The 16,946-nt window shown below is 33.9% G+C and overlaps 1 protein-coding gene across 5 annotated transcripts in view; it reads right to left on the bottom strand.

Moving 5' to 3' along the window:
- The window catches only part of LOC145285921 (inositol polyphosphate-4-phosphatase type I A-like), a 172,216-nt gene extending 159,729 nt beyond the window's left edge, over positions 1-12,487 (bottom strand). For 2 of the 5 annotated variants that reach the window (XM_080134417.1, XM_080134421.1), the window contains exon 1: positions 12,075-12,487. The gene's annotated coding sequence lies outside the window, so the exon portion shown is untranslated. Of the gene's footprint in view, positions 1-884; positions 1,023-8,090; positions 8,518-12,074 lie in introns of those variants that run through there. The other 3 variants (XM_080134420.1, XM_080134422.1, XM_080134419.1) reach the window with 2 other exon arrangements.
- Positions 12,488-16,946: the final 4,459 nt, after the last annotated feature.

Below are 16,946 nucleotides of genomic sequence, written 5' to 3'. Positions count from 1 at the left end.
GCATATTCTTTCAATTGTTTTTACTCTCGGGTATATATCCGACACAGACAAATTCAATCAACCGAGAACCACATCACTATTATAAAAACATATAAGATATCAATGGATACACACTCGAGAGTCAAAACAGTGAAAAGAATATGCTGTTGTCCTAGCCCTAGTTATGACCCACAGAATCATGACATGTACTTCTGTAACCGTTTTGCTGATACAATTTTTGTTAACTATACTATATAACGTAGGAGATGTCCTTTTCTCTTCCTTGCAACCTCTATCTCACAGAAGAGATGTTGCGAGTTTGTCTCTGATGTATCGTCATTTTCATGGAAAGTGTTCGGCTGAGCTTCAATCTATCGTCCCCCTCGCCAAACTTTCACAAGAAACACTCGTCTAGCTGTAAACACTATCAATAATTCCCCCCCACTCTTTATCTGTGCCTAAACCTAAACGTAGATTCCATGAACAAAGCTTCTTTCTTAGAACTGCACACCTGTGGAACTGTCTTTAGTTTGCCTGCTTTCCAGCTGACTAAAATATGATCGTCTTCAAGTCCGATGTAAATAAGTTCTTGATGAGCCGTTCCATATAAGTTATCAAATTTACCAAATTTTCATTACTAATGATTACTATATTGTCCAATTTCTACTGTACACTCTTTAACCCTTATCCTTGAGTGGCCTCTTGGCCTTGATAATGTGGTGATGCCTATGTACAAAAAAAAAAAAATACCATTGTGTTTGTCTTGATTGCAAGGCGACAACAAATACTAAACAAAAACGCATGATTATAGAACATCAAAAGATTTACAAAAGAAATTTGAATGGAACGGTTCCCGGGCAACACCGGGGTCAGTATTGTACGACAAAAAGGTCAAGGAAACTTACCGATGCAATTCTCTACCTGTAGTGCATCCTAAGATGGAGTACTGTTGTCACATCTGGGCAGGAGTTGCTAGAATATCTTATCCTGCCTTGACAGAGTTCAAAATAGACTTCGTAGCCTAGTAGGAAATGCCCTTTTCTCTTCCCTGCAACCTCTTTCCCCACAGTAGAAACGCTGCAAGCCTGTCTTTGCTTTATAGTTATTTTCATGGAAAGTGCTCGTCTGATCTCCAATTTATGCTCCCTCCCCCTTTGCCAAATTTTCATGAAAAACACTCGTCTAGTTGAAACCACTATAAATAATTTACCCCACTCTTTATCTGTGCCTAAACCTAAACGTAGATTCCATGAACAAGGCTTCTTTTTTAGAACTGAACGCCTTCCGGAACTCTCTTTCGATTGCCTGCTTTACAGCTGACTACAATATGGTTGTCTTCAAGTCCAACGTAAACAAGTTCTTGATGAGCCGTTCCACTTAAGTAATCCAATTTCCACTACTAACGATTACTACGATATTGTCCCATTGACTACCGTACACTTATTAACCCTTATCCTCGAGTGGCCTCTGGGCCTTGATACCAAGAACGTGAAAGTTTGGCGAGGCGGGACCATATTGGAACTCAGACGCATTCTCCAAACCATAGATTGGAGCTCCAACCGCATTCTTCACAACAAGGCTGTTATTTTATCTAAAAGCATCTTTCACTAGCTTCCAATTAGCTTTTACAATCGTTTGTGATTCGAGGCATTTTCTCTGCGTTTTGTGGGGATCTCAGTTGGACATTTTTCTTGATATAACATATGTCGAGAAATCAACTGTTTTGCGTTTCAACTGTGCCAACATGGGAGGCACACATCTGCTAACTACTTTTATGCTATTTGTTTTTGGCAAATGAAATTTTGTGCAAACCTTCATCGCCATCTGTTCCGATTTTCATAAGGTCATGTTCATCTTTTTACTTATTTACCTTTCCGTGACATTAGATACAAGATCAGGGGTTAAGTTGAAAAGTCAGTACACTAGGATTAGTGCACTTTGGCCAACAAAAGAATTCCTGAGCAGCCCCTGACATGGGGCGCCTCATGCAGTTAACAACAAACCCCTTCCTAAACAGAAGTTAAATCCCGAGGGGGTAGACTGAACAGGGCCACGTTTCAACCCAAAAATCAGGAGGTGACGATGGCCAAGTGGTTGATGACACTGACTGACAATCTGGTTGTGTCATGTTCGAATCCAGATAGTTCCACGGAAACACTTTCATTTTGGTAACCTTAATGTGGCTCCTCCTGTAAGTACCCAATGTCTTTCTAGAAAGAATTCTAGCCAGAAAGATATCAAAGAAAGGAGTGTCAGCAATAATCACCTGGTTCATATGAAATGATTGAATAAATAATGCTCAATAACAACAAAGTCAGTCGGGCTGATTTTTTTTTTTTTTTTTATAGAGGAAATCACTCAAGACAAGGCATGAAGCCACTTGATATAAACAGTTAACAAGAACGAAAGACGATTATCGCAAAGGTAGGCGACGCCTATTGACTTTAGTCTTCAAAACACCAATGCTGTAGGTAGGAAGAAAACAGTGAGCAGGGATAGAGTTCCACAACCTTGTAATCCTTGGAAAGAAGCTACTGGAATATGAAGCTGTATTACAATGAGGTATTAAAACAGCTAATTGATGAAGACCACTAGACCAACGAGTCAAACGAGCTGGAACAAAGGAAGCAGGAATAGATCAAACAATTCTGAAGAACAAATGCCATAATAGTATTTGTAGAAAAGATTGAGACTAGCAACATCACGTCTGTGAAAGAGAGAGAGAGGTTGCAGTTAAGAGAGTGTGGAGCCAATCAAATGACAGATAAGTTTCAGCAATTTATCAAAAATTTTCAAGTGGACACAGATTCACCATCATAGTTTGAGAACTGTTCTAAATAACAGTAAAATTCCTTTCACAAAATTTACGAAGAACATTCCAAAAGTAATGCCTCCTATTTTTTTTTTTTCTGTGTAATCACCTTTTTCTTTACCATATTCCCTCTGCTTCACTTTTTTAGTTTTCAAGTAAGATCTTTGACTTACTTGTTGTTTCATCAAATACTTCTGCATGCAAAATCCGATCCCACATTTTGCTAATTCCTACCCTCTGATGAGAAGGAAAGTATTTCTTCGAAACTCCACGGATTAAGGACTATCCATTTATCTAGTGTTTCCTTTTCAGATTAAATATGTTTTTAACTCATTTCGAAGTGTTTTTAACATTTTATTAACTGTTTGCTCATATATATATATATATATATATATATATATATATATATAAACATTATTTTTGCACCAACCTAAAATATAATATATATAGTTGAACGTCAAAAAACATTATTTTTGCATCAATCTAATATATATATATATATATATTACGTACATACATAGATACATACATACACTAGCAATTCAACTTGGCTTGGCTCCTATGTACTGTTCATAACATATATATATATATATATATATGTTATGAACAGTACATAGGAGTTGAATTGCTAGTGTATGTATGTATCTATGTATGTACGTAATATATATATATTAGATTGATGCAAAAATAATGTTTTTTGACGTTCAACTATATATATTATATTTTAGGTTGGTGCAAAAATAATGTTTATATATATATATATATATATATATATATATATATTAAAAGTTTAACTCATGTCCAGGTAACCTACATCTAAAATTTCAAATATTTAGACCCAATATTGGCGGACGAGTTTGGTGGAGTATGCAAAGGTCAATTCTTCAACTTTGTCCTCTTGATAGCCAAATGAAAGTAGATTCCCCAGGCAATGCCGAGTGGCCTGCTAGCATATATATTCATAGAACCAAATTGTTATTAAAGTTTGGTTACAATAATGTCGTATCAACAGCAGCCAACTGAAAACTAAAATCTTCAATGTAGCCAATATTTTATTTACTTTAAAAAATTCTCTAAGGTTCTGACACGGATATTGGATGAAAAAATAAATAGCATCAAATTTTCTTGTTCATTCTTCTATCCATGAGTTTTAAGTTTTTATTACAAGGAAATTGATTGATATCCCCTCCTCTTTCATTTGAAATTTGTCAGGGTCCACTTTACAAGATATTTACACAATGAACAGAACTCTCTTCCTAAGTACAAATAAATTAATTTAGCTAATAATGTCATGAGTAAAACTGGCACAAGTGGATAAATTTAAAAAAAAAAAAAAAACATGGAAAAAATATAAGATATTGTGCCGATCCTGTCTATAATTCAATACTCCTAACAAAATCGAATGTTTAATCTTTGAACATTTTAGTCCATGTGACAGAAATCAACCAACCATATCTCAACGTGTTGTATCAGTAGGAATCACACAAAACCATATAAAATGGGTGCTAATGTTCAGATGCTCATTTGGAAGCCTTAATGCTATCTCTACCGACTCCATCTGCTCCATGAATCCTTATTTTTTTTTTTTTAAATTCAATTTTCACCTCAAACAAGGCACAGTGCCACTGAAGTAGGGGGCTACTATTGAGAACATAAGTTGCAGGAGTATTATGAAGGGGGTTGAGCATCAAGATGTCTGTTCACATTACACTTGAACTTCTGCATGTCAGTACAGTTGGGAAAGCAGAATCCTGAAAGAGAGTTCCACAGTCTAGCAGTTATTGGAAAGAAACTATTGGAGTAGAAGGCTTTCTTACACCTAGTGATCTCTACTGTGTAGGCGTAGGATTTAGCTGCTTGCCGGGTTTCTCGGGGGTATTTACGTCAAGGGGGTACAAGTGCTTGTAGTTCATCAGAGCATTCACCATAAAAATACTTGTAAACAGGCAGAGGGATGCAACATTTTGTCGATGGAACAGAGGCTGGAGCCTAGATGACAGTTCAGAACCTATCAAGTTGACGACTCTTTTCTGAACCTTGTCTAAGAGAGACAAGTAGCAGATGCACCAGCCCAAATGTGACGATAGTACTCCATACATGGGCGAATAGTGACCTTATAGAGGTACAGGATACTTTCAGGCGTAACTTTCTAGCAAGGTAGAGAGAACCCACCTTCTTCGCAGCAGCCTTGGCAATGCTCTCAATGTATCAGTCCCAATTCATGTTTCCTGTAAACGTTAGGCCGAAGAGTTTAAAGGAAGTACTTTCAGGTAATGTATTTTTGGCCATTGCTATTGGTGGTAGAGAAGGTTTCTTGTAATTATTGAAGGATGCAAGCTTAGTCTTGGCAGCATTGAATGTGACCATCCATTTTTGCCCCCATTCCACTACAGATTGGAGGTTTTTAGTCAGGATATTTGCTGTGGAACGGGCTTGCCTAAATCCATATCTATTGTCGGTCTGAAGTTTAGCAGCTCTAAAGTGATGGACTAGAGCATGATTAATTAAGGACTCAAATATTTTGGCAAAAAGCGGGAGGAGGCTAATGGGGCGATAATTTAATGGGTCAGTTCTTTCGCCAAAATTCTTGTAAATTGCAGAAGCAGTTTTCCAGCAGTCAGGAAAGCAAGATTCGTTAAGGCATTTGTTGTAAAGTTTTGATAGAACTGAAGCAACCCTAGTAGAGCATTTTTTTTAATAGCACAGCCAGGATGAGATCGGGTCCACATGCTTTCGAGGTTTTTTTTTTACATGGGGGAGTCACCACTTATCAAGGCCCAAAGGCCACTCGGGGATAACGGTTATTGCGTGTACATTAATCAATGAGATAGTATTGTAGTAATCATTAGTATTGGGGGTTTGATAGAGTGTTCTACTTAAGGGGGCGGTTTGTCAGGAGTTTGTTTATGTTGGACTTGAAGACGTCCAAGTTGTAGTCAGGTGGGAAACAGGCAAGCGGCAGAGAGTTCCACTGGCGTGCAGTTCTAAGAAAGAAGCTTTGCTCATGGAATCTACGTTTGGATTTAGGCACAGATAGAGAGTGGGGAAAATTATTGACAGTAGTTTCAGCCAGACTGGTGTTTCTCGTGAAAGATTGGCGAGGGGGGACGAGGGATTGGAGCTCAGACGAGCACCTGCCATGGAAATAACGATAAAATAAAGACAGGCTCGTAACAACTCTTCTATGGGAGAGAGGTTATGATACCATGCACCTAGAAGGGATGATTTTCAGATCATTTAGTGTGGTGTCTGTCTGCAAAGTGCCATTTTACCACTTCGACAATGTCCAACAGCAGCAGCCTTCTTTTCCCCCTTGAATCCTTAATGAATGAAATGGTATTTTCACTACCACAACGAACGCAGTCAGCAATATGTTTGTCTCTCCCTTCTACAGCACATCAACATTAATTATCTCCCCTGTCAACTTATCTCTTTAAGTAAGCTGGGATGTTCAAATTTTTGTGTAAATCACCAACATTTTTTCTACTATCAGCCACATCATCATTTCGTATCTATTGTAAATGTGCATGCTTTTTACGGATGCCGTTAAACACTGAGTCAGGGGAAGCAGCGTTTTTTTTTTTATTCAATTTATAACATTATATAATCAATTCTTAATGCTGTAATATTTTAAGTTATAAATTTATTATATTTTTTTACTAGAATATCTTGTCCTTTTCTTTTCCAGTTTTAACAACTAGTCTTTTATTTTTCCATGTTTAAGCTTAACCATATTACTTTTCATGCTCGCATTTTTGTATTGTAATACATATATATAAATAATTAGTTTAAAAAATGCTATTTTTATGGGCCTAAATTTATTTTGTATGGCACAATCACGTTGAGACACCGGTTCTCGCCAGATCACCGAAGTTAAGTAACGTTGAGCCTGGCCAATACCAGATGGGTGACCATTTGGGAAGACTAGGCACTGTATGTACCTTCTGGGAAGGTTGGGTGTGGGGCCAGCACCCTCACCCTGTAAAAAGAACTCCTCCCTACAAAAACATCTACAAAATGTTGTAGATGGCCTATGCCCATCCAGGGGCTCAAGGGCTATGGATGGATGGATGGAAATTTATTTTGTTTAGTTTTTGTAACATGAAATATGAGGTGGAGTAAAAACACCTAAGTAAAAAAAAGTAAAATAATATATTGCCCCTCCCATATTTAACGAAAACAGCTTTTAACATAAGTTAATTTAAAACTGAATATATAGCGAAAATTTAATGAAAATCTGACCATTAGTTGATTTTTGCTAGATTTTTTAAACATGGGTGTGTTTGCGGCTTCAAAACGATCACTACATAGAAACGTTTTTGTAGCGACCGCAACATATCTATGGAACATTTTCGTAGCAATCACCGTTTTCAACGCCCACAAGTATCAGAACACGTAAGCACATAATGTTGCGATTTGATCACCTGCACACATGAAACAAAGGAACTAGGTTACGTTTCCGCACGTAGAGATGCATCAAACAGGCTGGAACTTTTGAGAACATTGCTATATAAAGATTTGCTGTGAAAATCAAATCAGTTTATTCCAGTTTTTCTCTTGTGTTCCCCAAGACTGGATGTCAGAATAACTCCGCCACAGGGTTGGTTGGTTGTTTTACGGCATATCAACCTTTTTCAGGTTATTTAATGCCGAATCTAGTTATTTTGAGGAACGATTTTTAATGGAGTATATTTGTTTTTTAAGTCGGATTCTATTTAATCCATTGTTGGGACACTAACAGGTACTACCACTCCGGGTCAGAGTGGACCTGGGAGCAATGGCAATTAAAGGGTGGCTCCACACTCCCCAAGGCCCGCAAGGTGGGGCCTCACCATTGGATATAGTTTTAGGTCATATCCAGGACCTCCGCCACAGGGAAACGTTAAAATTCACAGTCTTGAATTTGCGCGCCATGCGCATGAACCTTAATTCTCATCATGAAAAACTACCACATCGAACAAGAATTTAATTTTTCTTTTCAACAATGTTATTTCAAACTACTGTTATGTGATGAACACACGCACACATGCATTTTGCTTACATGGTTTATTCTTAGAAAATAATCACATTAATTTCAAGTCATGTGTAACACTGTTCATAAAAATCAGTAATTTTAAACTCCATGCTATTCTCACGAAATCCGCACACTGCCAATCCCGCATTACGAACACTCCACATAAGAAAACAATTATGTTGGAACAATTTAAACTAATATTCTTGACACGTAAATAAATGTTTATTGTGAGATATTTATTCTCACCTGTTTTTGCTCCAAGACAGTGGCAAAAAAATAACATACCTCTTCGTTGCAAAAAAGGAAATACCTATTTTGCCTCTGAAAAGAGCTAGTAACACCTCGAAAGGTAATAGTCCTTTATCTTTAGCAGGAACTAGAATTCGGGTTCAGCACTGTTCGAAGATCGGATTAATTACAGCCGTTTGAAGAGGTTGGTATGATGCCTTCTCATGAAAGATTCAATTCTCGACTAGAGTCGACATCACAGAAGTTCATAAGGAATGATCATTTGAAAGAAAAGTTATTAAATGACAGGTCAATAATTCTGACCTTAAAAAAAAAAGTCTCCGAGAGACATATAATAACTTAGCCTAATCATTTAGGCTTTAAAAATAAAATCTCAAGGAGACGAAGGGTAGAGGCACCCAAATGCCTCATATCCAGAGAGTTCAGTTCCATCCTTCTTCTATGGCTGCTTGTCTGGAACTGCCTGAAAAAAAGAAAAGGCGTTCAAAAACCTGCCAAGCCCATTGCTCAGCAGTTAAAATCCCCACTAATCTGATTGGTCAAAACAAAGACAATGGGTGGCCAATCAGCCAATGAGGGCCCTGCTTATAATTGTAGAATTCCTCACATTATTTCACGTTAACACAGTGATTTTGAGTTCTTTTGTCAAGTGTTGTTATTTTCCGATATTATTATTTTCCGGCATTATTTCTATATTTTTGTCAAGTGTTGTTATTTTCTGGAGTTATTTCTATATTTATATTTTATGCATGTGAGGATGTGATCTGGTGACACCTTTCTATTAATTGGCAATCTCATTAAATTTACCTTTAATGGTCTCGCGGATCCCCTACTTCTTTCGACTTCAAGAGATTCCTGCACCTGTATCTTGGTCCTAAAAACTGATAGATCTCGAAATGAATTGGTGAACATCGACTCACACCCTTACAGGTTAGTAACTCCACGGTTGGTACTTACATTGGTAACTCCGCCACGAGTCCTACATTTTAAAGTATCGATAATGTAAACACGATTTTTAAGTCTGACATTTTCATTATTTTTGTAAAAAAAATTTTTTTTTTGTAAAAGATTTTTTTTTAAATATTACTAATTTATTTGAAGCTTCTTTTAAATGGTATAAAAGTTATCATGATAATATTAAATTACAGTTACATTGTGTTGCATATGGGGTAGGGGTAAATCTGTGGTGCACATTGGAGGTACCTAAAGTAAGCGTAACATGGCGATTTCGCTTCCTTTCATAAAAAACTATTAATGAAAATAAAAATTTTCATTCATTTTTTTTATCCTACTGTTTTCCGTAATTTTTGGATATGTTACTATTTGCGACCTAACAATTACATAGACATTACATTTGTTTTTACTTGAAATTCAATATTTTTTCGTTATCTATATATCTATAAAAGTGAACGTGTATGTCTGTGTGTGCACATTTTCCTACACAATAACTATCAATTATCAGTCTACAGACGCGAAATTTGATATGCAGGGTACTGAAATTTGGGAAAATCTTTGTAATCCGTTTTCAGCCAGAAATATGGCTGTTAAGGGGTCAAAGTTCAACGATTTGACTTGAGAACTCTACCAAACTCCTCTGCCAATTTTAGGTCCAAACATTTGAAATTAGAGATATAGATTCCTTGGACATGGATCTAACTTAATAACTTGATTTGAGCCCAAAACAATAAATGTCTAGGGGTTATAATAGGGGTCAAAGTTAAAAAAAATTGATCGCTCTTTTTTTTTTTTTTTTTTTTTGCTCAACAAACACCTCAAAACACCCGAGCAACGCCGGGCTGAAATGCTAGTTATAATATAAAAGTACCGCTCCACCAGCTAGCATTCCGTAAAATTTATTGGTGCTTATTGCACTTATGTTACCGTGCTATTTTTTTTTTTTTTAAATAGTATTTTAAAGTTAAATTCAAGTTTTACGATATCTTCTTTTTGTTTTTTTTATTAAATTGTTGGGTGAAAGTACGGAATAATTACAAAACACCCTCCCCATGTTAAGAACGGCTTTCCAAATAACGTTATTATGTCAGCACGATAATACAAGTGCATAACTGCATAAGTATCAAATTATTAAATAAAAGCGTTTTGTTATAATTAAATACAAGTTTATCTCTTCCCCAATGACTTTTGTTTGTTGGGGTTTTATTTTTTTTTTTTTTTTCCTTTGTTTTCTTTTCTAGTAGGTAGTTTGTTTTTGTTTATTATTTTCGTGATTTGACGTAAAGATTTGGCACGACACCATCTTTCTGCTTTCACTAATATCTCCTATTAGAGTGTACCTTAGGTACCTATTTACTATGCCTCCCCACTGGACAGAGTTAGACACCAGGGTCGTTTTTTAACGTGGAGAAAAGGTACAAAAATAAAAATTGTCTCAGTCGTGAAGGATTTCTCCTCCACCGAAAGAGAACAAGAAATAGAAGTGCAGCATCTGAAGAACAGATACTACACTTTGATCTTGTCCCGAAGGCCAATAATTAGCCCCACAATAGTTCCCCATAAATTGAAAACCGTTCTTAACCGTAGGAAAATATACTTGAATTTCGTAAATGAAGATACGTTAACAAACCAAGTCGAAACGAAGAATTAATAGAAAAAAAAAACATATTAAAATGAAATAACTGTAAGCAACAATTTACAAAAACAGGAGAAAGGCAACAATTGGGTAACCTAAAACTTAGTTGGCTTTCTTCAAGATCAGCACCCTGTGTCGACAAAGGATTTCAAAATGTGTTCTGTTTCTGTGGTTCTGTCGGCTAGATGAAAAACACAGTAGCGGACATGAAGCAGCTTGACCCCTCACCCTATCTCTTTTTGTTTTTAAATTTCTTCGGCGGATTATTATTGAATGGACAAATATACAACATTTAAAAAAAAAAAAAAAAAAAAAATGAAAAAGTTAATATTTAAATATTTGTAGGGTCGTGTGCGTGTGCTCCTCCTCCTCAGTTTCTAATGCAACGTTCTAGTAAATTGATCACCCATTTTAGAACCACTCGACGCTTTTAGGCAAAATTTCGAGAATTAATTCGACCTTTTATTAAGCATTTCAGCTCCCCTCCCCCCCCCCCCCTTTTTTTTCTTTCAGGCGATAGGATCGCAAAAAGCCTTTGTCAACACGGGTGCTGATCTTGAAGAAAGCCAATAAATTAGAGTTTAAAAAATAATAATAAAATACTGTTTGGAGATACTTATACAGAATACGAACCGTGCTAAAATAAGGCTATAGTTTAAAACCTATTCAGAAGGAGCTTTTTAATTATTCTGTACTTTCAACTAACAATTTAATAATAAGGTGCAAGTGCAAAAGTGCACTTACTGATCCGCGCTATTTTTTTAAATCGTATTTTCAAGTTTAATTAAAGTGTTATTTTTTTTTTATTATTCAATTGTAAGGTTAAAGTACAGAATAGGTACAAAACAACCTCCCCTCCCCATGTTAAGAATGGCTTTTTAAATAATAACGTTATTATGCGGCGCATCAGTGGATTGGATCACTCTCTGCACTAGTACTAATATTAATAATTTTAAAAAAAAAAAGATACCTTTAAAATCCTACCTAAAATGATAATAATAATTATGATTCCGTATTCTGCATAAGTACCCTGTTGGTTCAAGTTTTATAGAAATACCCACTAATATGGATAAATTTTTGTTTTGCTTTTTGTTTCAGGAAGCCGGGTACTTTTTGATTAACAGAGAGAATACAATTGTTTCACTGTTATTTTAAAGTATTTTAAAATATTATTATAATGAATTTCAATTTAAGGAATATATAGAGTATTTCGATTATTAATATTTCAGATTTAAGCAAACTAATGAGATTTTTTGTGAACTGTTTAGGGTTTTAAAAAAAAACAGCTGATTCAGGGGCAGATAACTCCAAAACGTTGAAATAGATTCTTCGTAGAAAGCCGATGCATCCAACACGTTGTTTTCAAAAATAAATAAAAATAAGTAAAATGTGGTTAATTCTGGAAACATTCGAGCTTCAAATTGTCTTACCTGTCTTTAAACGTGTTTCCCTAAGATTGTGTCACTTTCCCAGGACACGAAAATATATAAACATTAGCGACGATCACACTGATATGGAATACTCCATGTTTCTGACTCACAACAGATGTAACGTGAGTTGTGATTGGTCCAGTTTAGATTCAGAGTTTGGATTTTCTCTTTCTTTCTTTTGTATAATAAATTTAGATGCAACTCATAGTCTCATGGCCGACTACTTTTAAAGCTTCCGACCCCTACCCACCTCAGTGGCAATGAGGTTGCTATTCTTAGGTAAAATTAGACTATAACAAATAAAGGCATACCTAGCAATCATCACTTAGTGTATATAATAATAGAAAGAGGTCAGGGAGGAATGACATGTTATTTGGGCGCTTCTACACTATTGGGACGAAATTTCGGAAATCGTTATACTGAATTTCACATGAAAACAATGGTGTCTACGTATTCCTCGTATTTTTAAAATGATTATATGCAAAAATTACGAAAATCGATGAGGTAGAAAATTATTTATTAAAAAAAAATAAAAATAGAATTTGATGAAAAGACACAGGAGAGTTCAAAAGAGAGGTAATTTTCCGTTTTGATTTTAATAAGATGGTGGCAATTTTTCACATGTTAACACGATTAAGGTTGTTTTGTTTAATAATTCAGTAATATTCAGGTAATTTCGACTGCATAATTTGGAAGCCACCATTGTAACTTGTCGCCAATCTTTCACGATAAACACCCATCTAGTTGAAACCACTGTCAATAATTTTCCCCACTCTTTGTCTGTGTCTAAATCAAAACGTAGATTCCACAAACAAAGCTTCTTTCTTAGAAGTGCACGCCTGTGGAACTTTGTTCCGTTTGCCTGTTTCCCACCTGACTACAACTTGGATGTCTTTAAGTCCAACATAAACAAATTCCTGATGAACCGCCCCCTTAAGTAAGACACTTTATCAAATTTCCATTGCTAACGATTACTACGATACTATCCCATTGATTAATTACTGTACACACAATAACCCTTATTCCCAAGTGGCTTGCGGTCCTTGATAAATGTTGACCTCCATGTAAAAAAAAAAAAATATTTTAAGTGACAAAAAAATCAGTTGAAACCATTGTTTTTTATCTGAAAACTCCGTTTATCGACTACAAAATCTCCTTCCAATTCTGTAGGAGCGCCGTCATTTTCTCTCCCGGTGAGAAAAGGTTTTGCTAAGAACACTTGGTAATGTCGCTAAATAGGATTTGCAGGTGAGAAAAATTAGGCATTAAAAATGTTTCTTATCTTTAACATTATTACACAATGAGTCATTTCGATTAAAAAGTTGGCGTAGTTGTACAGCCATCACCCCCATGCGTAATTTTGTAGAGGACTTGGATATATATATCCTAATCCCATTACAAAAGAAAATAATGAAGCGAATGGAATGAAGGAAACAAAAACTCAATTGCTGGATAAAATGAACGTGTCGTTTATTTACTGTTGAAAAATGACTGTTTTAGGTGTAACACATGTTCATGTCCGCGCGTGGAAAAAGGAGTGAGTAATGTAGTGGAAATGGGAATGACAGTCCAGCGTGTAGATAAAGAAAAAGATAGAGGGTTGATATCAGTAAAGTTATGCGCCATGTTAGCAGTCAGCTATGCAAAGGTATTCTCAGGCACAAGATGTATATATAGAGAGAGAAAGAGTGAGAATGTCAATCCAGTTCATGGAGAGAGAAAGCGTATAAGGTGTACGTACTGCCTGTTAACTCTTGCCCCACACATAGTAGCGGGTGGCGGGAGGCGCACGCACCGAAAGGGCATGCTGTTGTTCCGTCGACCATTCAGCTCGGAAGCTGGTCCGAAAAGAAAGAAGCTGCTTATTGCTCTTGCTTTTATACTTGTTTCCGGGGGTCTTTTGCGCATGTGTGGATTTCCTTTGAAAGGGGAAGTGACGTTGCCCATGTGTGCATACGTGTGCACGTATGTGAGTATATGTGTGTACGTTAGCGTGTGTGTGTATACACATGATTGTGAGTGTATATACGCGAACGTGAATATATGTACGTGTGTGGACGTGCGCGTATGTTTGTGTGCACGTATGTATGTGACAAGAAATATGGCTTGAGATGTGAACGCGTGTTTTTGTGTGAGACTAGAAAAGGCTTGCGCAATTTCTATACTAATAGATTTTTTTAAATTTTTTCACTGGATTATTATTGATTGGCCACTAAATGACCAGATTATGAAAAAAGAATTTAAAAAAACATCATTTCGACATTTGAAAGTGGTGCTCACTTTTTAGTTACAACGTTCTGGTAAATCAGTCACCCATTTTTTTCTATTTTCTAAACATGGAAGTGTCTTCAGGAGATATGAAATGGTCCCATGTTGATGAGGCAATGTATCAGGAGGCGTACAATATGAAAATTGACAATGGGATGGAAAATTATGAAATATTTCTCCAGCATACTATTGAAATTTATAATACTTAAAGGAAAAATTAAAAAACAAAAACATGCTATATTAAATAAAAACACTAAAAACATATCCAGTTAGGTAGAAAAGTAACTTTTATTGCCTTTGATAACATTTATTTGTTATATATTTGTTTGTTTGTTTTTTTGTTTTTTTTTTGACAACTTTTTTGAATCTATGTGTACAGTAATAAAAACCCCAAAAACTAAATAAGTTAAAAAAAAAATTAAAAAACTCGAAACTTTATTTTCATAAAAAAACATTAAAAAAAAAGTCATGTTCATTCTATCTTTTTTTTTCTTTGAGAAACAAAAATATTTTTGACTTACAAATGCGGTAGGCTCATATTATTTTTACTTTCTATGGTTTGATATACCTGCGTTTTTATTGGTTACAAAATGGGTGACTGATTTACCAGAACGTTGTAACTAAAAAGTGAGCACCCCTTTCAAATGTCGAAATAATGATTTTTTTTTTTATTATTTCAATATTTTTTTTCATAATCTGGTTAATTAGTGTCCAATCAATAATAATCCAATGAAAAAATTAAAAAAAAAACTATCAGTATAGAAATTACGCATGGGGATGATGGTTGTAGGACTCCGCCAAAAAGTTAATTTATTTTACCCATCGAAACTCGAGAAATGCACGATTAAAATGTGTAAACATTGAATAAATAAAATTCAACATGACTGTCACCTGAAATTTCGTAGTGCAAGTAACAGCCTTGACCTTGCAATCAAAAGTCAAGATTAAATGACCTGAAACGAACTGAGGCAAAACCACCAAGATAATAAAAATGAAAGAACTGTAATATTTCTATAAGTCAAAAAAATAAAAATTAAAAGGAGAATAATTTAAATATCTTTTATTTTTACTTATGTAGAATAAATGCAAGAAAAAACAAATAAAAAATAATAATTAACGTTATCACAGTAACATCGGTATATAAGTACCTAAAAAAAAACTTTTAAACAGCATTTATTTTTCAGTTAAAGAATTTTATTTTAAAAATAAATGTTGTGTAAAAGTTGTTAAAATTATTTTTCATTTTTTCTTTCTTGCCTTTATACTACATGAGCAAAAATTCTTGTATTCATTCTACATGAGTAAAAATTCTTATTTTTATTCTACATGAGTAAAAATTCTAATTTTTATTCTACATGAGTAAAAATTCTTATTTTTATTCTACATGAGTAAAAATTCTAATTTTTATTCTATATGAGTAAAAATTCTAATTTTTATTCTACATGAGTAAAAAATCTTATTTTTATTCTACATGAGTAAAAATTCTAATTTTTATCTTACATGAGTAAAAATTCTTATTTTTAGTCTACATGAGTAAAAATTCTTATTTTTAGTCTACATGAGTAAAAATTCTTATTTGTATTCTGCATGAGTAAAAATTCTTATTTTTATTCTACATGAGTAAAAATTCTAATTTTTATTCTATATGAGTAAAAATTCTAATTTTTATTCTACATGAGTAAAAAATCTTATTTTTATTCTACATGAGTAAAAATTCTAATTTTTATCTTACATGAGTAAAAATTCTTATTTTCATTCTACATGAGTAAAAATTCTTATTTTTAGTCTACATGAGTAAAAATTCTTATTTGTATTCTGCATGAGTAAAAATTCTTATTTTTATTCTACATGAGTAAAAATTCTAATTTTTATTCTACATGAATAAAAATTCTTATTTTTATCCTACATGAGTAAAAATTCTTATTTTTATTCTACATGAATAAAAATTCTTATTTTTATTCTACATGAATAAAAATTCTTATTTTATTCTATATGACAAAAAATTCTAATTTTTATCCTACATGAGTAAAAATTCTTATTTTTATTCTACATGAGTAAAAATTCTAATTTTTATCCTACATGAGTAAAAATTCTTATTTTTATCCTACATAAGTAAAAATTCTTATTTTTATCCTACATGAGTAAAAATTCTAATTTTTATTCTACATGAGTGAAAATTCTAATTTTTATTCTACATGAGTAAAAATTCTTATTTTTATCCTACATAAGTAAAAATTCTAATTTTTATCCTACATGAGTAAAAATTCTTATTTTTATCCTACATAAGTAAAAATTCTTATTTTTATCCTACATGAGTAAAAATTCTTATTTTTATTCTACATGAGTAAAAATTCTAATTTTTATTCTACATAAGTAAAAATTCTTATTTTTATTCTACATGAGTAAAAATTCTTATTTTTATTCTACATGAGTAAAAATTCTTATTTTTAGTCTACATGAGTAAAAATTCTGATTTTTATTCTACATCAGTAAAAAATTTTATTTTTATTCTACATGAGTAAAAATTCTAATTTTTATCTTACATGAGTAAAAAAATTCTTATTTTTAGTCTACATGAGTAAAAATTCTTATTTTTGTCTACAT

The sequence above is a fragment of the Euprymna scolopes genome, chromosome 10 (assembly GCF_053919585.1).
Source record: "Euprymna scolopes isolate OS-2025 chromosome 10, ASM5391958v1, whole genome shotgun sequence".
NCBI classification, from domain to species: domain Eukaryota; kingdom Metazoa; phylum Mollusca; class Cephalopoda; order Sepiida; family Sepiolidae; genus Euprymna; species Euprymna scolopes.
The sequence above is the reverse complement of the archived record's forward strand: the minus strand, read 5'-3'. Positions and strand labels throughout refer to the sequence as shown.